We start from the raw sequence: 26239 nt of genomic DNA, 5'->3' as shown, positions 1-26239 counted from the left end.
CAGCTAGTAGAGCCTGTGTCCTGTGCCAACTCCCAGATGCATAGGAGACCGCACAGCGCTGTGCAGAGCCGTTTTGAATGGCGCTGAAACTGACCAAAATCAAATGGCCGCCGAGCGTCCAGTATAAAAAGGACATAATCACAGGGAAAACGGCCGCCAAAACACATGAAAATGGTCAGAGAGCCTGCTGCTCCTTGCCTCACCAAAGATGGCCGCCGAGCACTGTATACCACGAGGGACAGCGAACTAAACAGGCAGATAAATGGTGGTGAAACAGCACTACAGCGATCAGACACAGCCTCCAGACACCTCAAGGAGAGATCCACACACAGCCAGGGCACAGCCAGCAAGCGCAATCCCTCCCCCAGGTGAGAGCCCCCCAGAGAGCCCCTGTATATGGCGCGCGCACACACACACAGAGATCCACCTCCCAGGGATTGCCCAACTGCTCAGCCCCACTGAGGCAGGGAGAGCTGTACTTACCCGGTTCTGAAGAGCTGGGAGACATTCCATCACAGACCCGCTCTCCAATCAGTGTGGGATGGCTGCTGGCCCGTCCCACTGAGACGCAGAAAGGAGTAGCCTGGTCATATGTGTGCCCCGGAGCATTTGCGCTCACCAGCCACCTCTGGAGCTGAGGCATGTCGTGGCTCTGGTCTGCACACGCTCGCTGGCCAGGCTGGAGAGACAAGGATAAGAGTATCCAGCCTGTCACCCAGCCGATAGCAGATCACAGGATCTTTAATGTTAAGCAAAAAGCAAAGCTTCTGCAAAGAAAAAATCCATGGGCCCATGGCCCTGCGGGGTTACTAGGTCCTTCTCCTTCACTAGGCAGAAAAAACCCCCAAAAAACTGAAGCTGCAAGGCAGGCTGTGGGGTCGTCCCCCTTGGGCAGAACTAGAAAGTTGTTGTTTTTATATGACATGTTATGCCTAGTCCTCTCCTGAAGGTGGCATAACGAGCTGTGTCAGACAGTGAACGTAAGAGAAATACAGTCTATATTTTAGTACTAATTAAGTAAAACATAATAGTGCTACTTAAAAGTCTCCGGATAGCCTAATGACCAAACTAAAGCATAAAGATCACCAAAACCACACACGGACAGCCATCGTAAAACATAATTGACGTGCCAGTGAATTGCTAAAGGGCCTACCCGCATCCTAGCAAAAAAAAATAAAATGAAAGATTTATTTTTTTTTAAAAGCGGTTGCGACGCTTAACCGGCAAGGGAACGCCTTGGCCCGTGCCGGGTCAAAAAGAAGACGCCGTCAATTCAGATAACTGGTTGAGGTCAGAGCGGAGCACTTGAGGTCAAACTCCCTTGCTAAAGCCATGAAAAAAACACATGGCGATTGCCACATTGTCCGGGTGTGCAGAATAAGACTATGCTTACAGGAAGAAGTTGGCCAGATAGCCTATCGCAGAAATCCCCTGCCGTCTCAGCCATGCCAAGATCAGAGCCGGCTACTTGGTGAGCAAACGGGGAGAGCGCAAGCCAAGTCAAAACGGGAGCACGACTAGGTAAAGATGCACGCTTCCAAATGCAAGAGCAACGATATGAATAGGTGAGTGAGCTCAGGTCAAAAGGCCAGATTCACAGATCAGAGTAGAAATGGGTGCGAGACCACCTTGTCCTGGGGGGGGGGGGGGGTTGGGCTTTCACAAACCATCAAAGTGTGCCAGGCCTGACACCAGCTTAAAACAAACGGAATGAGCAGCCTCAATCACCTAGGACAGTGATGAAGGACCTTGGCACCCCAAATGTTTTGGAAATATATTTCCAATGGGGCTCACGCACTCTTCTGTGTATCATCAATGAAAATGTAGTTCCAAAACATCTAGGGTGCCAAGTTTCAACATCGCTGACCTAAGATCTCCAAAAGGTAGCAACCTGGATCATTGACTGAGGTAAACAGAGGGGCTGCAACTACAGACCTACAGAGGCAGGTTGCTCTCCCACCCAAAGACCTGTTGGGGAAAAAACTGGGGCAGAGGTTCCCCTTCCAGGACAATGACCCTAAACATACAGTCAGAGCTACAATTGAATGTTTTAGATCAAAGCATATTTATATGATATAATGTCCCAGTCAAAGCCCTAGACCTAAATCCAATTGCAAATCTGTGGCAAGACTAATAACTGCTGTTCAGATGCTCTCCATCGAATGTGACAGAGATTGGACTATTTTGCAGTTAAGAAATGGGCAAAAATTTCACTCTAGTTGTGCAAAGCTGGTAGAGACATACCCAAAAAAGACTTTCAGCTGTAATTGCAGTGAAAAGGCAGTTCTACAAAGTATTCTCAGGGAGGCCTAATACAAATGCACACCACATTTTTTCACATTTGCCAAGGTCAATAATTGACTTACTCATTATATGAAAATATGTAAATCCAACAGCATATGTCAAACTAGAGGACATGTTACGATTTTCTGCTGTAGATCTGAAATTATTTTGTATACAATAGGGTTTTTTTCCCTCAATTTTAATGTGTTTGTACCAATAAAATTCTTCGGTACATTTACTATAATTCAAAGTGTTTTGTCTACAAGTACCAAGTCATGTTTTGCTTTGGGATCAAATACTTATTTTACGCACTGAACTGCAGCTTAATTTATAGCATTTGTTTTATGAGTTTTCTGGATTTTTGGTTGATATTCTGTCTCTAACACTTAAAATACACCCATGATAAAAATTATAGACCATTAATTTCTAAGTTGGCAAACTTACAAAATCTGCAGGGGATCCAATTGTTCTCTTTTCCCACTGTACATACACACTCACCGGCCACTATTAGGTACACCTTGCTAGTACCGGGTTGGACCCCCTTTTGCCTTCAGAACTGCCTTAATTCTTCATGGCATAAATTCAAGGTGTTGGAAACATTCCTCAGAGAATGTGGTCCATATTGACATATCATGCAGTTGCTGCAGACTTGTCAGCTGCAGATCCATGATGCGAATCCTCCATGCCACCACATCCCAAAGGTGCACTTTTGGATTGAGATCTGGTGACTGGAGGCCATTGGAATACAGTAAACTCAATGTCATGTTCAAGAAACCAGTTTGAGAGGATTTGAGCTGTGACATGGTGCATTATACTGCTGGAAGTAGCCGTCAGAAGATGGGTACACTGTAGTTGAAGGGGTGGACATGGTCCGCAACAATACTCAGGTAGGCCGTGGCATTTGACTGCTTGTCGACCAGCGCACGATCCAAGTCGGCACAATGGCACGGCTGGTCAAATGGGCGTACCTGTACGTCCCTTTTAAGACATGGCTTAGTGGGCGCCGGGTACTCTGAGGGTTCCCTGCATACTCTGTCCTCCGGTGGCCTGCAATCGTGACAGAGCGGCAGAACTGGGAGATGCCTAATGTAAACAAGACAAGACATTACCCTGTTCTGCCCAGCAATATGACAGGGAGCTACTGCTCCATCATGTTTAGTGAGCCCACCCCCCACAGTTAGAATCACTCCCTAGGACACACTTAACCCCTTGATCACCCCCTAGTGTTCAACCCCTTCCCTGCCAGTGTAATTTACACAGTAATCAGTGCATTTTTATATCACGGATGCTGTATAAATTTCACTGGTCCCAAAATAGTGTCAAAAGTGTCTGATGCGTCCGCCACAATGTCGCAGTCGCAATTAAAAAAAAAAAAAAAAAGAAAAAAAGTCATAAATCTATTTTGTAAAAAACGCTATAACTTGAGCAAACCAATCAATATACGCTTATTGCAATATTTTTTACCAAAAATATGTACAATACATATCTGCCTAAACTGAGAAAGAAATTTGTTTTTATATTTTTTGGGGACATTATAGCAAAATAAAAAATATTTGCTTAGCTTTATTTTTCCTTTAAAACAGTCGCTTTTTTGTTTATAGCGTAAAAAAAAAAAAAAAAAAAAAAATTGCAGAGGTGATCAAATACCAAAAGAAAGCGATTTGTGAGGAAAACATTGTTTGGGTGCAACGTCGCACAACCACGCAATTCGCAATTAAAGCGACGTAGTGCCGTATCGCAAAAAGTTCTCTGGTCAGGAAGGGGATAAATTCTTCAGAGGCTGAAGTGGTTAAACAATGCTCAATTGATACCAAGTGTACAAAGAAAATACCCCCCACACCATTACACTACCAGCCTGAACCACTGATACAAGGCTTGCATTGTATGTAAAGAGGTAAATGGCACAGCCAGAACAGCTAACAGTAAAAAGGACTGTGCACGGTCAGATCATAAACCCGATGAAGTGCTAAAGTGCATAATCCTTCATAAATGTGCAAACTGACAAAGTGGTGCAGGTGCTAATATATAACGTAAAACCCATATTAACTTGATGTAGAGCAATATCCGAATATTGCCATTAGAATTTGTTGAAACTGATAAGTGCAAAATGCTAACCGAAAGTCCAGATATACACCACAATAATTAGATGTTGCACTAATTAAAAATGTGAAGTATGGCAGGATAAAAAATATCAAAAATCAAATATATTGCCCTTTGGCATTCCAATGTAACTGGTGCAAATGTCCATAAATGATTTTCCAATGTGACTTGTGGATAGAATAGAATAGATCACATCTTATATCAAAAATAGTGAACACTCATGCTCCCCTTTTGGTTCCACACTCAAATAGCTACACCCCTGCAGGGGAAAAAGCGCATGTATTTAGATCTGTCTTTGATCCTGATGTCCAATGGAATAGCCTCCTTCACGACGTATTAAATAGTGGGAGATCCACATATGAACGAATAGGAAAAGCAAACACTCAGTGTAAATCCAAAAAGGGAATTTTTTGTAATCAAATCTAAAATTGGGCACTTAGGACCTGCCAGGAGCAAATCAAAACAAAGTAGTCCATAGGTCTGGGACAGCGTGCGTTCCACAGACCGGGTATAAATAAACCGGAAGTGACATGATTGCGCATCAATCTCCACCTTGCTTGTTTCATCAGACGTCGTTTTATATGATTATGCCAAATCTTGACCCTACTATCTGAATGTCGCAGCTGAAATAAAGACTCAGACCAGGCAACATTTTTCCAATCTATTGTGCAACTTTTGTGAGGCTGTGTGAATTGTAGCCTATATTTCCTGCTCTTAGCTGACAGGAGTGGCACTCTGTGTGGTCTACTGCTGCTGTAGCACATCTGCTTCAAGGTTTAATGTGGTAAGTGGAGATGGCATTCTGCATACCTTGGTTGTAAAGAATGTTAATTTGCGTTACTGTTGCCTTTATCATCTCAAACCTGCCCATTCTTCTGACAAAACTACTTTCCATCCACACAACTGCCGCTCACTGGATATTCTCTTTCTGACCATTCCCTAACCAATAGCGATCCGCGCTATAGCCGAATGACGGCTACAGCGCGGACCTGCTTTGCCGGGACGATGTCTATTGACGTCGTCCCGTGCACGAGCAGCCTGCACGCCCCCTGAGGGGCACACGCGGCGCGCTCTGATCAGCGAGTCAATAAGACTCGCCTGATCACGGATCGGAGCAAGGGGTCGATCCCGACCCCTTACCACGTGATCAGCTGTCAGCCAATGACAGCTGATCATGTGACACAAAGCCGGTAAATCGGCTATTTTTAGTCCTCACGCTGACAGCACGAGGAAAAAAAAAAAGCCGATCACCGGCGGCCGTGAGAGGGACTTCAGTCACGGCCAGCTCATCAGTGCCCACCTGCCCCCTGCCTATGCCACCCATCAGTGCCCACAGTGCCACCCATCAGTGCCCACAATCTGCCTCAACAGTGCTGCACCTCAGTGCCACATATCCGTGCCACCCATCCGTGCCATCTTATCTGTGCCCACCACTGCCGCCTCATCAGGGCATTTCAATGAAGGAGAAAAATGGCCTGTTTGCAAAATTTTATAACTATTAAACAGGATTTTTTTTTTGCATCTTTTTTTGTTTGTTTAGCAAAAAATAAACTCCCAGCTGTAATTAAATACCACCAAAAGAAAGCTCTATTTGTGGGGAAAAAAAATGATAAAAATTTCATTTGGGTACAGTGTTATATGGCCGCGCAATTGTCATTCAAAGTGCATCAGCGCTGAAAACTGAAAATTGGTCTGGAGGGGGGTTTAAGTGCCCAGTAAGCAAGTGGTTAAAGATGGTTGTGCTTGAAGATCCCAGTTTTTGAAATACTCAGACCAGCTCATCTGGCACCAACAACCATGCCATGTTCAAAGTCACTTTCTTCCCCATTCCGCTGCTCTGTTTGAGCTTCAGAAAGTAATTTTCCCTACATCTAGATGCTTAAATGAAGTTGCTGCCATGTGATTGGCCGATTAGCAATTTGTGTTGCTAAGCAATTGAACAGGTGTACTTAATAAAGTGGCCAGTGAGTATGTAATTTTTTATATTACTTTCAGTGTTCCAAAGTATACATTAACCCCTTATAGTAGCGATTATCAGCTGTTTTTGTATTATAAAAAGGCTATTCTTTTAAATCTCTAACTGCTTGCTACCCAACCACTGTCAAATGACAGCGGTGCAGCTCTTGTTCTATACAGCATCATAGGACGGCGGCCCAGAACAGCCACTCTCGCACAGCCACGTTATGTTGCTAGGTCACGGCGCAACTCCGATCTGTGTAAAGAGCTGTGGCTCTTTAACCATGTGATTGGCTGCGTCCAATCACAGCCTTAATCTAAGCCATGTAAACACGAACACAGAGTAAAAAAACCTTTCCAAAATTTTTGGGGTTTTTATTGTACATAATAAACCCGGTTGTGAAGACCACCAAAAGAAAGTTCTATTTGTGTGAAGAAAAGTTTGTTTGGGTACAGTGTAGCATGGCCGCGCAATTGTCAAAGTGCGACAGCACTGAAAGCTGAAAAAAAAAATTGGCTTTCTGTACTCACAGTAAAATGCTTTTCTCTGAAGTTCATTGACAACTTTAATTCTTGACCTTTGGGTTATCAAACCACTTCAGGAGAGGACTTAGAACATGTAACATGTGTAAAAACAGCAAGACTGCTCAGCACCGCCCAGGGGGCGGTCCCTGTGGCTACAACTGCCTCACCCTGCTTCCTGCGGCTCAGTACGTCAAAAAGCAGTACAAATAGGAGGGGTCGGTGCTGTGTCTGTCTGAACTTCAGAGAAAAAGGTTTTTACGGTGAGTACAAAAATCCCATTTTCTCTTTCGTTGATTGACGGACACAGCTCCTTTAATTCTTGACCTTAGGGATGTCCCCAAGCAAAAAACAAGGGGTGGAAACAGCAAAACATAACTTCACCCACAACAAAGGGAACACCTCAACAGAGGAGTCACCATCTTAAACAGCTACCATCAAAACCAGTAGCAAACTTATGCATCAAAAGATGCATAACAAACTAGTAACTTAAAGTGTAATTGCAACCTTACACAGCCGCCTGCAAAACCTTGGACAAAGCAAGCTTTTGAGATCCACGTCTACTTTGTAGAATTTAGTGAAAGTGTGAACGGACGCCTTACACACCTGGGAGACAGACGCTTGATGATGTCAGAAAGCCCAGGAGGTCCCAATTGCTCTGGTGGAATGAGCCGTGACAGGAAAAGGGGGACCTGCCCCTTTAAGGCATAGGCATGAACCCCAATCCGTTTGATCCACCGAGAAATGGTTGACGAGACCGCCAGAGCTTTTTTTTGGACCAGCCCCTGAGACAACCAGTCTGACTTCTGGAAGGGAGCTAAAGCAGACAGATACGCTCGTAGAGCCCAGACCACATCCAGGGAATGTAAGGCAACCTGTTTTGGGTGTGTCAGCTTAGGACTTAAGGAAGGCAACGCAAGGACCTCATTTAGATGGAATGCCGAAACCACCTTTGGAAGGAAAGAGGGCTGCGGACGACCAGGTAGGGAGACTTGCATGACAATGCCACCAATTCAGAAACCCTCCTGGCAGAGCTAATAGCTACTAGAAAAACTTCTGAGTGTTAACAAGGGAATCTCCCCAATGTTCTCAAATGCCGGTTTCTGATAGCACCAGATTCAGATCCCACGGAGGTAGCAGTGGTCAAACCGCAGGGACTATGTGTTGAACCCCTTGCACAAAGATACTCACCAATGAGTGAGTCACCAAGGGATGTTGGAAAAGGGCAGCCAAGGCAGATATCTGTCCCTCGATGTTGCTTAAGGCAAGTTTCTGATCCACTCCTTGCTGCAAGGATACTGGAAACTGAATAAGTGCGGACGTCACACCATCTCTTCACACGTGGAACCTTCCATGTACGATGGTAAATCTTCAGGGAAGACGACTTCTGTGGAAATGACTGAGTCTGACAGACCTCGGTCCTTTAGCACCTGGCTTTCAACAGCCATGCCGTTAAAACCAGCGATGGTAAAGCAGGATGAAGGATCGGACCTTGCGCTAGAAGGTCCTCTCACAGCGGTAGCCACCAAGGAACATACGCCACCAGTTGTACTAGGTCGGCGTACCAAGGACGCAGAGGCCAATCTGGGACAATCAGAATTGCTGGAATCCCCTCGGCCTCCACTCTGCGCAGCAGACGTGGAAGAAGCTTGAGTGCTTGACGCGTCCACCCAGGGGTCTCTTGTGCTGGACACAAACCTCTGCACCTTCTGATTGAGCCGAGAAGTCCACATCTGGTCCCCCCCCCCCCCCCTTAGGCAATGGAGCCTGAATACCTCCAAATGCAACGACCATTCACCTGGGTCCAGCATCTGATGACTTAGGTAGTCCGCCTGCCAGTTTTCTACACCCGGGATATATATGGCCGGCACATGTCACTCTGCCCACTGGAGGATGTGAGAAACCTCACATGCTGCAGCTGAGCTCCTTGTTCCTCCTTGGTTGACGTACGCCACTGCGTGCATTGTTTGACTGGATCCTGCCCTTGTAGCCTCATTGACCATATGGAGAGGCAAAGTCTGATTGCCCGAAGCTCTAGCACATTGATTGGCAGATGGAATTCTTCCCGCGACCAAAGGACCTGGGCCGACTGTACACCCAGCACTCCCCCCCCCCCCCAACCGGTCAGGCTGGCATCCGTTGTGATCACTGTCCAATTGAGAGGAAGGAACAATCTGGCCAGAGATCTCAGCCACCAGAGAAGGGAATCCCTGACTAACTGGTTCACCCCAATTTGACAATCCAGGGATCATTTGTTCCATTTTGACAAAATCTCCTTCTGCAAGACTCGTGTGAAATTGAGCATACGGTCCCACCTCGAATGTGGCTACCTTGAGGTCCAGAAAGCGCATGCAGAAGCGCAGCAACGACCATATGCAGTTTATCAACTTCACTGCAGTTTGAACAGTCTGCAGCTTGTCTGAAGGGATAAAAACCGCTTGCTTCTGGAGGACTCCAACAGCAAGCCCAGGCACTCCAGGTGTTGAGTCAGCACCAACGCCAACATCTTTAGGTTCAGCACCCAACTAAACTCCCGGAGAGTCTGCATGGTGATCACTACACCCTCCCTTAAGTCTGAGGCGGAAGCTGCTCTCAGGAGGTTGTCTAGGTAACCCACGATTGTGACTCCACGTTGCCTTAACAGCAGCAGAATTGGGCCTAACACTTTGAAAGAACTTTGGGTGCTGACGCAAGGCCAAAAAAGGAGAGCCACAAACTGATAGTGCTCTTCCAAATGCAAATCGCAGAAATCTGATGCCTGAAGCATATGAGTACAGGTAAGCACGTATCCTGGATATCCAGGGATGCCAGGAAGTCCCCCTGATGGAGTGCTTATACCATCCTGAACCTTTGCAATTTCACAAAGCTGTTGAGGGCCTTGAGGTCCAGGATTGGACATACCCCTTTCTTTTTGAGGACTACAAACAGATTTGAGTAGAATTCCTGAAACCTTTCCAGAGTCGGTACAGGTACTATCACACCGCGCAGTAGCAGGTCCTGTACGGCCCCCGAACAGGGCTTCCGGTGAGCTGGAAGTAGAGGTACATTGGAGGGCAAAAATCTGTTTGGTGGACAAGAAAGAAACGCCATCTTGTATCCCGATGAAACCAGCTCACAAACCCACTGGTCGGACAGTAGAGAGGTCCATTGGGCTGCAAATTCCTGAAGGCGATTCCCCACCCGAGAGTTGGGCAGGAGCAAACCTTCATGCGGTAACATGTTTGTTCACAGACTTGTTTGGCTTGCAAAACCAGGAATACTTTGTCATTCAGCAGGCCCCTTGTCTGAGTGGGAGCACTTACCTGCCGACCTAGGCGGGCGAAAAAGCAGTTCGAGCGGAAAGAGAGGGCCCTTGCCTATGGCATGGCTCCTTATCCTTCCTGGACTGTGGGAGCAACGTGCTCTTCCCACCGGTAACATTTTTAATAGGTCATCCAGCGAAGCTCCAAAAAGCCTCTCACCTTGGAAGGGCAAATCCGCCAGAGCTTTTTTAGATGCCTGGTCCACAGACCAGCATTTCAGCTAAAACAGGCGCCATAGCACCACTGTCGATACCGATTCTCTAGAGAGCAGGGGGACCGTATCCAGGGCCACATCACAGGCATACTTAAAGCGGGGTTACACCCTACAGTGGAACTTCTGCTCATTGGAACCCCCTGGACAAAGGTACTCATTAAGGAGTGCTATGACAGGGGTTGTTGGGGAAAAAAAAAGACAGCCAATGCTGAAATTTGTCCTTTGATGGTGCTTAATGCCAATCTCTGGTCAACTCCTTGCTGGAGAAATACAGTGCCTTGCGAAAGTATTCGGTCCCCTTGAACTTTTCAACCTTTTGGCACATTTCAGGTTTCAAACATAAAGATATAACATTTAAATTTTTTGCGAAGAATCACCAACAAGTGGGACACAATTGTGAAGTGGAACGAAATCTATTGGATATTTTAAACTTTAACTAATAAAAAACTGAAAAGTGGGGCGTGCAAAATTATTCGGCCCCCTTGCGTTAACACTTTGTAGAGCCACCTTTTGCTGCGATTACAGCTGCAAGTCGCTTGGGGTATGTCTATCAGTTTTGCACATCGAGAGACTGAAATTCTTGCCCATTCTTCCTTGCAAAACAGCTCAAGTTCAGTGAGGTTGGATGGAGAGCGTTTGTGAACAGCAGTTTTCAGCTCTTTCCACAGATTCTCGATTGGATTCAGGTCTGGACTTTGACTTGGCCATTCTAACACCTGGATACATTTGTGAACCATTCCTTTGTAGATTTTGCTGTATGTTTGGGATCATTGTCTTGTTGAAAGATAAATCTCCGTCCCAGTTTCAGGTCTTTTGCACACTCCAACAGGTTTTCATCCAGAATGGGTGTGGACCACCGCAGGCACAGTAGCGTGAACACCTACGGATGCCACGCCCATTCTCCTGGGTCCAGCATCTGGCGACTTAGTCCACCTGCCAGTTCCACTCCCGGGATGTAAATGGCCGATAAATGTCGCTCTGCCCACCGAAGTATGGGAGCGACCTTCCGTGCAGCGGCCGAGCTTCTTGTTCCTCCTGGGTGATTGACGTGTGCCACAGCCGTGGTGTTGTCTAACTGGATCCTGATCAGACGCCCTTGCAGTCTTATCGACCATGTGGAGAGGTATAGCTTGATCGCTCTCCGTTCGAGCAGATTGCCCAGCAACTTGGATTCCTCCACCAACCAGAGACAATGGGTCAACTGAACTCCCATTACTCCACCCCAGCCTGATAGGCTGGCGTCCGTTGTGATCAGTGTCCATTTCAGAGGTAGGAGCAACTTCGATGGAAGTGCCAGGGACCTCAGCCACCAGAGCAGGGAATCCTTGACTAATTGGCTCAACTGAATCTGCCGATCCAGGGACAACGGAAATATGTCCCATTTTGACAAAATCTCCTTCTGCAGGACTCTGGTGTGAAACTGGGCATACGGTACTGCCTCAAAAAGGAGGCCACCATGAGCCCCAGGACTTGCATGCAGAAACATAGCGACGACTACCTGCGGTTCATTAGCAGTTTTACTAACATGAGTCTGCAGCTTGTCTGAAGGGAGAAACACTCGCTTCCGTGGAGTCCAGCAGTAAACATAGGTACTCCAAACGCTGAGTTGGTACAATCACAGACGTTTTTTTACTTTCAACAGCCACCAAAATTCCTGCAGGGTCTGCATGGTGATCGCCACATCCTAACTCTGAAGCGGAAGATGCTCTCAGGAGGAGATCGTCTAGGTATCCCACGATCGCGATCCCACGGCAACACCAAAACAGGAGACAATTCCTTGGCAAAGACTCGGGGGCTGATGCCAAACCAAAGGGGAGCACCACAAACTGGTAGTGGGCTTCCTTGACTGCAAGTCGCAGAAACTTCTGATGCCGGAGGCATATGGGTATGTGCAGGTACTTCCTTCTTGGGGACTTCAAACAGGTTTGAGTAGAACCCCTGGAAACATTCCAATTACGGAACAGGTACTATCACCCCACGACTCAGCAGGTCCCTTGCGGCCAAGAGAGGAACTATCTTGTAGCAGGAGGAAATCAGATCGAAGACCCATTGGTCAGACAGCCAAGAGGTCCACCGGGCTGCAAACTCCCAAAGGCGAACCCCCACCGTGTCACGGGTGGTGGCAAACCTTCATGCGGTAGCACTTTTGCTCACAGGCTTTCGGTTTCAGGGACTCTTGGGTCCTTCAGAAGTCGTCCTGTCGTGCTGGGGACACTTGGACGAAGCCCCAGGCAGACGAAAAAGCAGTTTGTGAGCGGATAAAGAGGGCCCTTGTCTACAGCATGGCTACTTAGCCTTCCTGGCCTGTGGGAGTAGACTACTCTTACCACCTGTGGTATTTTTAATAATGTCATCCAAAGAGCTGATCGCCAAGGAAGGGAAGATCCGTCAGGGCTTTTTTGGATGCCTGGTCTGTAGACCAGCATCTTAACCAAATCAGGGACCTCAGCACCACTGCTGACACTGAAGCCCTGGATAACAGAGGCAGGGTATCCAGGGCTGCGTCACAAACGTACTTAAGGTCTTGCACTAGTTGTCTTCTAGTTCCACGCAGACAGGAGAAGCCCGTTCTCCCAATTCGCAGTGCAACAGTTTTGCCCAATCAGTTAGTGTCTGAGACAAGTGCAGATGGCAGTTCTGGTTGCATGGTTGACCCCACAACCGTAAAGAAACAAGCCATTGCCTCTGCCTTCCTGTCTGTGGGGTCCTTAAATGCAGGAGTCCCCTCTCCCGGGATCGTGGTGAATTTGTTTAACCTGGATACTGGGGGGTCCACGACCGGAGGTAACGCACTGCAATGTATTTGGGGACCGAAAAGGTCTGTTGTGGTCGACCCCATTCCTTGTAAATGAACTTGTCAAAATAAGTCAGATACGGGAACACCTTAGGTTAACAGGCTGGCTTACGGGACCCAAAAGGGACCGCTACATCAGCAGAGGGATCTGCTGGCTCCTGAATCTTCAGGGTATCACGCACAGCTGTGATAAGTGCTTCAACAAGCTCTTTGTCGCGCATGGACCGGACTCAGTGTCATCTGAAAACGACAGAACAGGGGTCACCAGCCTCAGCAGGGCCCGAGTCTTTGTCAGAGCTCTCCCCGGAGGAAGGTGGGGGGCAGGAAACCGACAAAGCATCCATCTGCAGGCGAACCGGTTGCAATTGCCTGGATTTTGGGGGAAGAAACACCAGTTTCTGAAGCAATGCTGACCCTACCCCTGTCTGCCACCCAATGGGGACTTAGGACAGTGATGGTCCCACCCTCCTAACTGCTGCTGGCTGAGAGGCTCTTTCCCGCAGGACTCACCACCCTGACTGGCTCTGCGCTGTCCAGCTAGTAGTGCCCGTGTCCCTTGTCAGCCCCCAGGTGCATAGGAGATCACACTGCGCTGTCTAGAGTTGCTGCCTATGGAGCTGAACTGATCCACAACGTGTTCTGGCGCCAAGAAAAATGGCCACCGAGCATACAAAGTATAAACCACACAAAACAGGGAAAATGGCCGCCAAGCTCCAGGAAAGCATGCTGCTCCTTGCCCTCACCCAAGATAGCCGAACACTGTATACAGTGGACAGTGGAAGAGAAATGGTGGCGAACAGCACTGCAGCGATCGACAGGCACAGCCACCAGACACCCCCCCAGGGAGAGAATCACATCAGGGCACAGCCAGCACAGACCCCCCCCCCCCCCAGAAAGCCTCTGCATCTGACACACGGCTCAGCAGACTCACGTAGCATCCCCACGGGGAGGGGGGGGGGGAGATGGGGACAGGGAGAGAAGAGGTGGTGAGGGACCCCCAAATAGACCTCCCAGGGAATTCCCAGCTGCTGAGCCCCACCGAGGCAGGTAGAGCTGTACTTACCAGTCCTGCAGAGCTGGGAGACATTCCATCACAAACCCACTCGCCGATCAGTACAGGGTGGCTGTTGGCCCGGCCCACTGACGCAGATATCAGTACCCCGGTCATGTGTGTGCTCCAGAGCATTAACCACCTGGAGCTGAGGTACGTCGTGGCTGGCCCAGTGCGTAGCTCTGGTCTGCACGCGCTTGCTGACCAGGCTGGACTACAAGGATAAGGGTATCCAGCCTGTCACCCAGCCGGCTGTTGATAGCAGATGCTGTGATCTGCTGTCTTGCGCAAAAAGCAAAGCTTCTGCAGAAAAATAAAAAATGGACCGATGGGCCTGCAGGGTTCCTAGGTCCTTCTCCACTAGGCAAAATAAAACTGAAGCTGCATGGCAGGCTGAGGGGTTGTTACCTAAGGGACCGCCCCTTGGGTGGAACTAGAAGTTCTGAGTTCTCATTACATGTTATGCCTAGTCCTCTCCTAAAGGTGGCCTAACAACCCAATGGCTAAAGAGAGGAGCTGTGTCAGAAGGTGAATAAAATATAAGGCCTACCCTCCAAATAAGCCCTACCCTGAAAATAAGACCTACAAGGAATTTAACTAGGGCTTATTTGGGGGGTAGGGCTTATATTGCAGCCATCACAGACAATCACACTAGGTTTTATTTTCAGGGAAACAGGGCAATATAGAAATACACACACACACAAAAGTGAGTACACCCCTCATTTTTTTTAAATCCAAGTGAAAATGTTCAAATTGGACCAATTGTTTCCATCACTGTCTTAACCCTCTTGGGCATGGAGTTCACCAGAGCTTCACAGGTTGCCACTTAAGTCCTCTTTCCTCAGCTTTTTTAGTAAGGCAGTGGTCATCTTGGAGGTGCGTTTGGGGTTGTTATGTTAGAATTCTGCCCTGCAGCCCAGTCTTCAAAAGGAGCGGATCATACTCTGCTTCGGTATGCCACAGTACATGTTGGCATTCATGGTTCCCTCAATTAACTGCAGCGCCCCCGTGCCGGCAGCACTCATGCAGCCACAGACCACGACACTCCCACCACCATGCTTGACTGTAGGCAAGACACTGGTCTGTACTCATCACCTGGTTGCTGCCACACGCTTGACAGCATCTGAACCAAATAAGTTTATATTTGTCTAAGACCACAGGACATGGTCAGACCATGTCCTTATTCCGCTTGTCTACAAACTGTTTGCGGGCTTTGCGCTTCTTTTAAATGGGCTTCCTTCTGGGATGACAGCCATGCAGACCAATTTGAGGTGTGGCTTATGGTGTGAGCACTGAATGGCTGACCCCCACCCATTCAACAAAGCTGGCAGCACTCATACATTTCCCATAGACAACCTCTGGATATGGCGCTGAGCACACTCAACTTGTTTGGTCGACCATGGTGAGGCCCATTTTAAGCGGAACCTGTCTTGTTAAAATGCAGTTAGTCTTGGCCACCATGCTGCAGCTCAGTTTCAGGGTCTCTGCATTCTATCCTAGGCTATCCTTATGTAGAGCAACAATTCTTTTTTTCAGGTCCTCAGTTCTTTGCCATGAGGTGCCTTGCTGAATTTCCAGTGACTAGTATGAAAGTGAGCGATAACCCCAAATTTAACACAACTGCTTCTCATTCACACCTGAGACCTTGCAGCACTAATGAGTCACATGACAGCAGAGGGGGAAAGTGACTAATTGGGCCCAAATCGGACACAGTTTCACTTAGGGGTTTTACTCACTTTTGTTGTCAATTTCAACATGAATGGCTGTTGCGTTATTTTGAGGGGGACAGCGAATTTGCACTGTTATACACTCACTACTATACATTGTAGCAAAGTGTAATTTCTTCAGTGTTGTCACATAAAAGCTAACAAAACATTTAAAAAACTGAGGGGTATACTCACTTTTGTGAGATCCATCTCAGGGATGTTGGCACACTAGCCGCTACTTTATTTCTAAGTGCCATCATTTAAAATTCTTCCGATTAACCCCAATAAAGTTCAGTTCTATAAAGTCTTTCCTGACATTTTCTTAGTCGCATACTTCAGCAAAAGCATGATCCACAGAGAGTTTCCAAAGCATCAGAGGGATCCCATTGTTAAAGAGGTATCCGTCAGAAGGGTACAAAAGAATTTAAGGCATTATATATACCATGGAACACAGTGAATAGAGTCATCAAGTGGAGAAAATATGGCACCACAGTGACATTACCAATAACTGGATGTCCCTCCAATAATTTATGAAAAGACGAAAAGACTGGAGAGACTGCCAAGAAGCCTACAGCAACATTAAAAAGGTAGGAATATCTGGAATGTACTGGCTGTGTGGTACATGTGACAACATTCTCCCGTATTCTTCATTTGTCTGGGCTATGGGGTAGAGTGGCAAGACGGAAGCTTTTTTTTTTTTTTGAGAAAAACATCCAAGCCTGGCTAAATTTTCCAAAAACAGGCTTGGCACAAAAACACCACATCATCAAAAGAACACCATATCCACAGTGAAGCATGGTGGTGGCAGCATCATGCTTTGGGGCAGTTTTTCTTCAGATGTAACAGGTTTGTTATTCACCTGTAAATGCATACATTTACTACTTTAACTACTAGTGGAAATTGGCGCTGTACATCTCATACCACTATATGTACCAACCCCCTTTTTTCTTTTGCCCCCTCCCCACCTTTTTTTCCCCCCTTTAGGAATCCTCTAATTGGCAGTTGAAAGAATGGACTTTGTAGGAGTGTTAAATGCTTCTATCCAATTTAAGATCGCATTGTGACTCGACACGTACGAGTCCAAATCCTAATGCATCTACAACTTCACGCACTAATACACATCTAGGATTTGGAGCGGCACAAGCACTAAACCTACTACAGAACCCATCTGGGTCAGGTTCCACTTCCTTTTCTTCTGCCAGTCACAACAGATTTAGCTTTCACATGTTCTTTAGCTAGCACCACACTTGATGCCCAATGCTCCTACACCTTCCCTGACTTCTACGTCATAAAGTACACTTGATCCACATTTGACAGTATTAAGGACACAACCCTAACATTTTCTCCTGCCCTTCACATAGGACTTGATGTCGTCAACTTTACCCCCTTATGTTAAACCTAAGTAGGCATTTGGATTTATGCCACAGATTTGACTAGGGCTGCAACCAACAATTTTCATAATCGATTAGTTGGCCGATTATTGTTTAGATTAATCGGTTAATAGCCTTTTAAACAAAAAAAAAAGTGGGTCAAATTGATGGTCATTTTCAATCACAGTGACGGGAAAATTTGGAAATTGAAAATTCCTTTGACTAAGAAGTTTTCTGACAGTATGTAGTTTTCATTCAGAAATAGTTCATTTTAAAAACAGAATGTTAAAAACAAGTGAAAATTTCAAACAAAATTCTTTCAGCGAATGTACAAAGATTTTTCGTCTGAATATTCTCATCTGAAAATTGATCCGTGTGGCCAGCATAAGGCTCGGTACACCTATACAGTTTGCTTTTGATCTGCTTCTGCAGTGCGTTTTGATTTTTGCGCACGTGAATTTACTGCAATATGCATTTTTTTGGCCAAATTAAAAAACACAAATTGCTGAAAAAATGCATTACATGCTTTTCTGCAGCTTCTCTATTGAAGTGTAGTGAACAAATAAAGCACCATTTTGCGTTTAAAAGTCCCTGACCCTTTCAGATGTGAACGTGTCCTATAGGAAACCATGTAAATGAACTGTAGTGCATTTCTGCAAAAAGCACCATAAAACGCATAGATATGAACCAGGTCTAAGACATTTAGTAACATAATGGGGTTAACAAAATTAAAATGAGCCCTTTATAGTAGAAAAAAAAAAGCAGATAATCACTACTGTAAGGGGTTCATTTTTTTACTGTAGAACTGTGAAAGTAATATTTACAGTAGCTCTGTACGATAAAGGGCTCATTCTAGGTTTTTTTAACCCCATTATGTTACTGGCCGATCAATTATGAAAATAGTAATCGATTTCATAATCGATTAGTTGACGATTGAGCGATTAGTTGTTTCAGCCCTAGATTTGACACTACGGGGGTCTCGTTCATTGTCCTGGCAGTTATCTCACAGGATCGGGGTGGGGGGACTGGAGGATACTTTAGCATGAGACTAAATGGATTGAACGCCTGAGTTTGTATAAGATTTATTACTGTTGTCTTGATTTTATTTTGGTCTAGTTTAATGTTCCTAGATTTTCCTTCTTAAGTGTACTACCTCATGGGCAACTATATAAAAAAATGTGTGTCCATCCTGATTCTTGAATGTACATCTCTTGCTGTTGCTATGCCTCCTGTCACTCTCTCCCACCCCCCTTTTTTTAACCCTGTCCCCCCCTCCTTTTTCTCTCTTCCTTTTGTTATAGGTGTACCCCACCTTTGATTATACAAATTTTTGGTGATATAAGCGTCATCCAATCCCTTACCGCGGTCATATGTGCCTGGTTTAGATTTATATTGAGTTTGTTACTGTACCCTGCAATTTGATTGCAGTTTGTAATTTACTTGCTGGTTTATTATAGGGCTGAAACGCTTAATCGATATTATCGATAATCAATAATGAAAATCGTTGTCAACGATTTTCATTATCGATTAGTTGGTCCGCACCATGCGATCCGCTGGAGCTGGCGGCCATCTTGGTACACCCAGCAGCGGTGAGCTGCGCGCTGACGTCACCCCAGCACGGCGTTCAGCCTGTGTCAGCCCAAGTGAAGGAATTCTGGAGGAGTCACGCTGGATGCCTTGCCTGCCCTCATTCAAAACTTTTTATGCAGGTACCACTACATTACCTAATCTAACCTAATTACTATCTATTAGATAGCAGTTAATTATCTAATCCTATTTATGCCTTTCCACTTGCTTGGCACAGCCACATTGTTGATTTAAATAAAAAAGGTACAACACTATCTCCCCCCCACCCCCTCCCCCCCAATAAAACGCAGCTTATGACAAGCATAAAAACAGTCAGCATATCACTGACGATTTGCGCCAATAGGCATCCCGGGACTCATCACTGCGGTCTGTTTGGAGGAACTTTGATCAGTGGTGAGCTTGGCGCAAATCAGTGATATGCTGACTGTTTATGCTTGTAAAAAGCTGCATTTTATTGGGGGGGGGGGGGGAGATAGTGTTATACCTTTTATTTAAACAATGTGGCTGTGGGGGGCGGGGATAGTGTTATTTTTTTTTAATGATCCGAAAATTGATCCGATCCGTGACTCTGATGCGAGGAACAATCCGATCGTGAGTTTTTGATCCGTTGCACCCCTAGTCTGCACCTTCCCCCCCCCCCCTGCCGGTCCATTAGAATCATGTGCATCTTCCCGTGTCCTACGCATGCACCACGTCCATGACTACGCAGCTACGCCTGCTTGCATTCTCCACCCAGCTGACGTCCCGCCAGCAACGCGCCTGCGCTGCTTTCGGGTCCCCCTCTCCCCTCTACCCAGCAGCCTTCCAGCGCTGCCATGATTGGAGGTTGTGCTCTGCACATGCGTGCATCCATCTCCCAGCTTCGGGGTGCCCTTCGCTCTATTTGGAGGAGTTGGCCGAGTCACGTGTGGCGGCTCCGGACTGAGACTCCGCCCCACACCACCCCGGCACACCGAGGAGGAGCCGCTGTCACAATGAAGGGGTGAGAAAACCCGAGACACCGGGGGGGGACACGTACGTGTGTGTGTATACACATATATATACACATATACATACACTTTCAGTTTTTTTTATCTGATTAATCGAATAATCGGACGATTAATCTATTATGAAAATAATCGTTAGTTGCAGCTCTAGTTTATTATACATTATATTATATATTTTGGAGATTACAGGCACAGCTTTTTCATCGGAGATACAAGATGGCACCCCAATGTGAATTGGACCCTGCTGACCTGGGAGACGCACGTTACAGCCACTGATATTGGGAGTCTGAAATCCGGAGACAGTGCGGCGATTTACGTGAATCTACCACCGACATACAACACCTGATTGACATCACCTGAGATAACGAGCGCAGTTGACCCACTGTCAAACGACAGATGTGTCGATTTTCTCTGGTAAGAGTATTTCTCTCTGAAATCACTCCAGATAAGTCGCTGTTCCCAGTCCAACTGAATTGTGTGGCTGTCTGATCTTTTTACTGGGAATACCAACACTGACACTTTTCCATTATCCATGTGGACTGTTTTGTTGGGACTTATATTACAGCCACTGATATCCACCAAGATTTGTGTGTGTATATGTATGTGTGTGTGTGTATATATATATATATATAGCTATATAGCAAGAGATGTACATTCAAGAATCAGGATGGACACACATTTTTTATATAGTTGCCCATGAGGTAGTACACTTAAGAAGGAAAATCTAGGAACATTAAACTAGACCAAAATAAAATCAAGACAACAGTAATAAATCTTATACAAACTCAGGCGTTCAATCCATTTAGTCTCATGCTAAAGTATCCTCCAGTCCCCCCACCCCGATCCTGTGAGATAACTGCCAGGACAATGAACGAGACCCCCGTAGTGTCAAATCTAGGGCTGAAACAACTAATCGCTTAATCGTCAACTAATCGATTATGAAATCGATTACTATTTTCATAATTGATCGGCCAGTAACATAATGGGGTTAAAAAAAAACTAAAATGAGCCCTTTATCGTACAGAGCTACTGTAAATATTACTTTCACAGTTCTACAGTAAAAAAATGAACCCCTTACAGTAGTGATTATCTGTATATATATATATATATATATATATATACACATATATATACACACACACACACATACACACACACATACACACACACATACACACACACATACACACACACATACACACACACACACACACACACACATATACATTATATATACACACGCATACATATACACACACGCATACATATACACACACGCATACACATATTAGCGAATATTTGCATTGTGTTTTTACGCATTTTTGCACATTTTGTCACATGCATGTGTTATAGTATTAGTTTTATTATCATCACTTCTCAACATACAATTTTTGGAGTTATTTTTCAATTCACTCACTAGCGCTACACCACCTTTTCCCCATTTTCACTGAACTTTGTTTGTTTGGGTGTTAGCTGTTGATCCCCACTTTGGCTACAGCGCAGTATCTTCCCCTAATTTCTAGTTTATTATACGTTTTATACATTAGAATATACTACATCTAACTTATTTTATGTCTTTTTGTTCCAGAAGCCTGGCAGTGGATTTCCTCTTGGTATTGTGCTTCGGATCCCTGTGACATACTGGTATGATGGTTGTGTGTGCGGCCAGAAAGCCGCAATACAGTATTTATATAATCTGATTGTGGGGTGCATTGTGGTCGGAGCCTTTGTGGTTCCCTTCTTTCCTCCCCCTAATTGTTCTAGTCATCTTACAGGCCAACCATCCTCTGCCCCACTATCTCCCCTTTTACCATCCCCGTGTTTGATGGGTCACATCTGCTCTAAGTGGCATTTTTCCATCAGTGGTAGTTCTGGCTGTTGGCCACTAGGGGGTGTGGGTGTGCACCTTGGTGATGGCCAAGTCAGCCACACACCTGTCTGGGGTGTGTATATAGAGCAGCCCTGTCTAGCTCTACAAGAGGGAATCCTTCACAGGCAGTCAGTTGTCTTGGTGCTCTCTGTTGCTTTCAGCTGCTTACAAATTTTCTGCAGATCAAGGTGTGTATTCCCTTCATCTACTATGAGGACTATCTTAGCTACTTTGTTGATTCTTGGACTTGTTCTTACCAATTCCTAGATTGCTACAATATCAGTTTACCTTTCAGATCCAGTCATTGGATACATGTTTTAGGCCCCTTTCACACATGCGGACAGTATGTCCATATTTCATCCATCCGTTTGCGGATAAAATACGGACATACATGCATTCCTATGGGATAGCGGGTGTCTGTAGTTGAACATCCGCAGACACCCGATATCGTCCGCCTCAGCCATTGTCCGATTCTGCAGACGGAAGAAAATACTATTTTTCTATCCGTCTGCAGAGCGGATCGGATGAACATGGACAGATGGTCCGTGTTCATCCGATCCCCCATAGAGGAGAACTGTGAGCCGACAGGGCGGTACCTGCACAGTGTGCGAGGAGCGCCCTGTTATCTGCCAGCTCAGCGGGGACAAACGGAGCAATCCCCGCTGAGCAAGCCGATCATCAAGCGGTGGATCATTACTGATCTGTCCCATGTGAAAGGGGCCTTATTGTTTTTAGATAGAAAACTGTTAGGGCCAACTACCAGGAGCCCAGCACACAGTCTGTCTCCTTGCTTTAACTAAGATACCAGATGGCTTTGATTTGTTCACCTTAGTTTATTTAACAGGTGAGAGTAGCTAAGTGTCAAACGCCTCAATGTTCTTTGTATTATGAATACTAGGTACTATATATAGATATTAAACCCTTGTTATCATATGTTTGTGTTTGAGGTCACTGTGGTCTGTTTATGTTGGTTACTATTACATTAATACCATCTACTATCTGGCTACCTATGAGATCGCTCCTGTATGGTCTATGTGCAGAGGTAGGGCTTTTGGCCAATACTATTTGCCATCTTCCCTCGTCTGCTTTTATGCAGGAATTGGGTTTTTTCAAATCTGCTATCTTTTCTCAAATAATGGACACTTTGATGATATGGGGATATTCACCCTTGCTTTTTTTTTTATTTTTTTTATTTTTTTTACAAATATTACTTTTTCCTGTTTAACGGGCACCCCCCCACATTGAACCTTAAATCGCCAGTTGCATGTCACTTATGGGTATCTGCTGCAGATTTACCCTTTGGGATGAATTCTGCAAAAAAATGTGGAACACTACCAATGTACTTTGTTAAATTACGCATTTTTTTGTATATGCTTATATGTCACTCCCGTCTTTTGTAGAACAGCTATTAAGCTCCCGATGAAGCATTCATATGCAAAAGATGTAGAGCAAGCGTGTTACTACATACCATACACTGTTGCAGGACTATGATGTTTGGCATTTTTTTTGCTGTTTTAGAGAGTAAAAGCAACAGTTTTGCATGTATTGACTCTGCAAAATAAAGTTTTAATGAAAATTCCCTTTTGTATCTTGTGTTTAATAAACTGTTATTTTTATAATCGGTGCCTATAAAGTCCATTTTTTTCTCCTTGTGCTTTTTGATCTAAAAATGTTATTCAACTGAGTTGTACAATTTACAGGTCACAAAGAAATAAAAAAAAAAAAAAAAAAAAAAAAGCTAAGAACAACTAATGGCGCAACACCATGACAGGCACAAATTTGGATAATTTTCTCAGGTTCCAGATGACTGAAAACATTTCTCCCATAAACACCTAGTTCAGATGTAGAAAACAGGAGCTTTGCCCCCGATCCCCTGCTCAGACACACAACACCCCGCTACCCCACCACCACATGTAGCCCTATACTCCCTATATACTTCATTCTTTACTCATCCAACATGCCCTTACATCTTTCCCCTTCTCCCAATTCATGTGCTAGGACCAGCGGCGGACTGACAACTCATGGGGCCCCCAGGCAATCAAATTATGGGGCCACACAGTATACACAAACACACCCACACACAGTATACACAGACATGTTTCTATTGGCTGAGAAGGTACTGGAGAGGTGGGGCAGCCCTGATGGGGCACCCTGGTGGCATGGGGCCCTCGGGCAGTGCCCGAGTGGCCCAATGGTCAGTCCGCCCCTGGCCCCTGTCTAATAGTTTTAGACCCAAAAAAGGAGATATACTCCTGTGCTTCCTCAGATCTACTCCAATACCACAGTGATCAGAAACCTCTAAGAATGTACACATTACTGTAACTTCACTTTTTATTTAATGGAGACTCACCAATACACAATATTTTAGAACATATCTATATAACAACAAAAAAAAAAACACATACCTGCAGCAAGTGGTAAGGCAAGGTTACTTCAAGCTCAGCCAATCTGTGTGCAGGGTCCTCTTCATCTTCTGGTATATCCAAATCCTCTTCAGGAATGGTGTCCCATTTACCTTGATGAGCTACCAGCTGATGAACTAGTTCATATTGCTCAGGCAGTGCCAAACTTACCAAAGTCTGTTTGCCATGTCTAAAACTAATGCGCCTTCGCTTACAGGTGTCTGGGTCACAACATGTTCCAACTGGCAGAAGAGGATCACCCAAAAGAGCATTAACCACCCTGCCTCGGGCACTGCAGTTATGTCCCAGAACAAAGATACAGGGCCTGCAGCGTACAGTCAGTTTCAAGTAATCTTCCTCTTGTCTCTGAAAAGTGATGCTATGCAGCTGGCCTGAAAAGAAAAAAAAAAAAACAGCAAGGATGTAATACACAAGTCCAACCAAGTAGTACTAAACATTTTTTAAGTGTTGCTGAAGTAGCTTTAGGAAAAGGCATTCTCCTAAAACCCAATAAGATCAAAAAATGGTACTAAAATGAAAAGAAATTGGACATTTATAGAAATGAAGCTTTTTTAAATCAGGAGTAATTTAGATCAAGGTGGTAAACTGGTGTAACTTTAGCCATACACAAAATATATATACGGTAAACATGTTAAAGAGACTTATTCTTTAACCACTTGCTTACTGGGCACTTAAACACCCTTCCTGCCCAGACCAATTTTCAGCTTTCGGTGCTCTCACACTTTGAATGACAATTACTCAGTCATGCAACACTGTACCCAAATGAATTTTGTGTCCTTTTTTTCCCACAAATAGAGCTTTCTTTTGGTGGTATTTGATCACCTCTGGGGTTTTTATTTTTTGCGCTATAAATGAAAAAAGACCGAAAATTTTGAAAAAAAACGCATATTTCTTTGTTTCTGTGACAGAATTATGCAAATTATTAATTTTTCTTCATAAATTTTGGCCACAATTTATACTGCTACATGTCTTTGGTAAAAATAACCCAAATTAGTGGATATTATTTGGTCTTTGTGAAAGTTAGAGAGTCTACAAGCTGTGGTGCGAATCGCACAAAATTGATCACATCTGATGTACTGGTGACCTATCTCGCTTCTTGTGACCCGAACAAGTCAGGAAAGTACAAATACCCCCCAAATGACCCCTTTTTGGAAAGTAGACATTCCAAGGTATTTAGTAAGAGGCATGGTGAGCTTTTTGATGTTGTCATTTTTTTCCCACAATTCTTTGCAAAATGAAGATTTTTCATTTTCTTTATTTTTCTCCACAAAATTGTCATTGTAATAGGTTATTTCTCTCACGTGGCATGTGTATACCACAAATGACACCCCCCAAAAAATTCTGCTACTCCTCCTGAGTATTACAATACCACATGTGTGGGACTTTTTCACAGCCTGGCCACATAGAGAGGCCCAACATGCAGGGAGCGCCATCACGTGTTCTAGAAGCATAAATTACACATCTAACTTGTTGACTACTTATTACACTTTTGAAATACCAGGACAATGACACGTGACACTGATGACAGATGGCACTGATACGTGGCAATGATGACACTTATACGTGGCACTGATGACACGTGGCACTGATGACAGATGACACTAATATGTGGCACTGATGACACGTGGCACTAATACGTGGCACTGATGACACGTGGCACTAATACGCGGCACTGATGACACGTGGCACTAATATGTGGCACTGATGACACGTGGCACTAATACGTGGCACTGATGACACGTGGCACTAATACGTGCCACCGGTGACAGATGGCACTAATACGTGGCACCAATGACGCGTGACACTGATGACAGATGGCACTGATAAGTGGCATTGATGACACGTGACACTGACAACAGATGGCACGTGACACTGACAGGTGGCACTGATGACAAATGCCACTGATACGTGGCACTGATGACAGATGGCACTAATACGTGGCACTGATGACAGATGGCACTATGTGGCACTAATAACACGTGGCACTGATGACAGATGCCACTTATACGTGGCACTGATGACAGATGGCACTGGGGACAAATGGCACTGACAACAGGTGGCACTGGGGACAGATA

At 45.3% G+C, this 26239-nt stretch overlaps 1 long non-coding RNA gene across 1 annotated transcript in view; it reads right to left on the bottom strand.

Moving 5' to 3' along the window:
* LOC143959110 (uncharacterized) overlaps positions 1-24805 on the bottom strand; it is a 30322-nt gene extending 5517 nt beyond the window's left edge. The window contains exon 1 of the long non-coding RNA XR_013270172.1: positions 24147-24805. This is a non-coding gene — a long non-coding RNA (uncharacterized LOC143959110). The remainder of the gene's footprint in view (positions 1-24146) is intronic.
* Between the last annotated feature and the right edge of the window lie 1434 nt (positions 24806-26239).

The sequence above is a fragment of the Lithobates pipiens genome, unplaced genomic scaffold, assembly GCF_037356315.1.
Source record: "Lithobates pipiens isolate NorthernLeopardFrog02 unplaced genomic scaffold, aLitPip1_a1.2 Scaffold_67, whole genome shotgun sequence".
In the NCBI taxonomy this organism is placed as follows: domain Eukaryota; kingdom Metazoa; phylum Chordata; class Amphibia; order Anura; family Ranidae; genus Lithobates; species Lithobates pipiens.
This window is presented reverse-complemented; position numbering and strand designations above follow the sequence as displayed.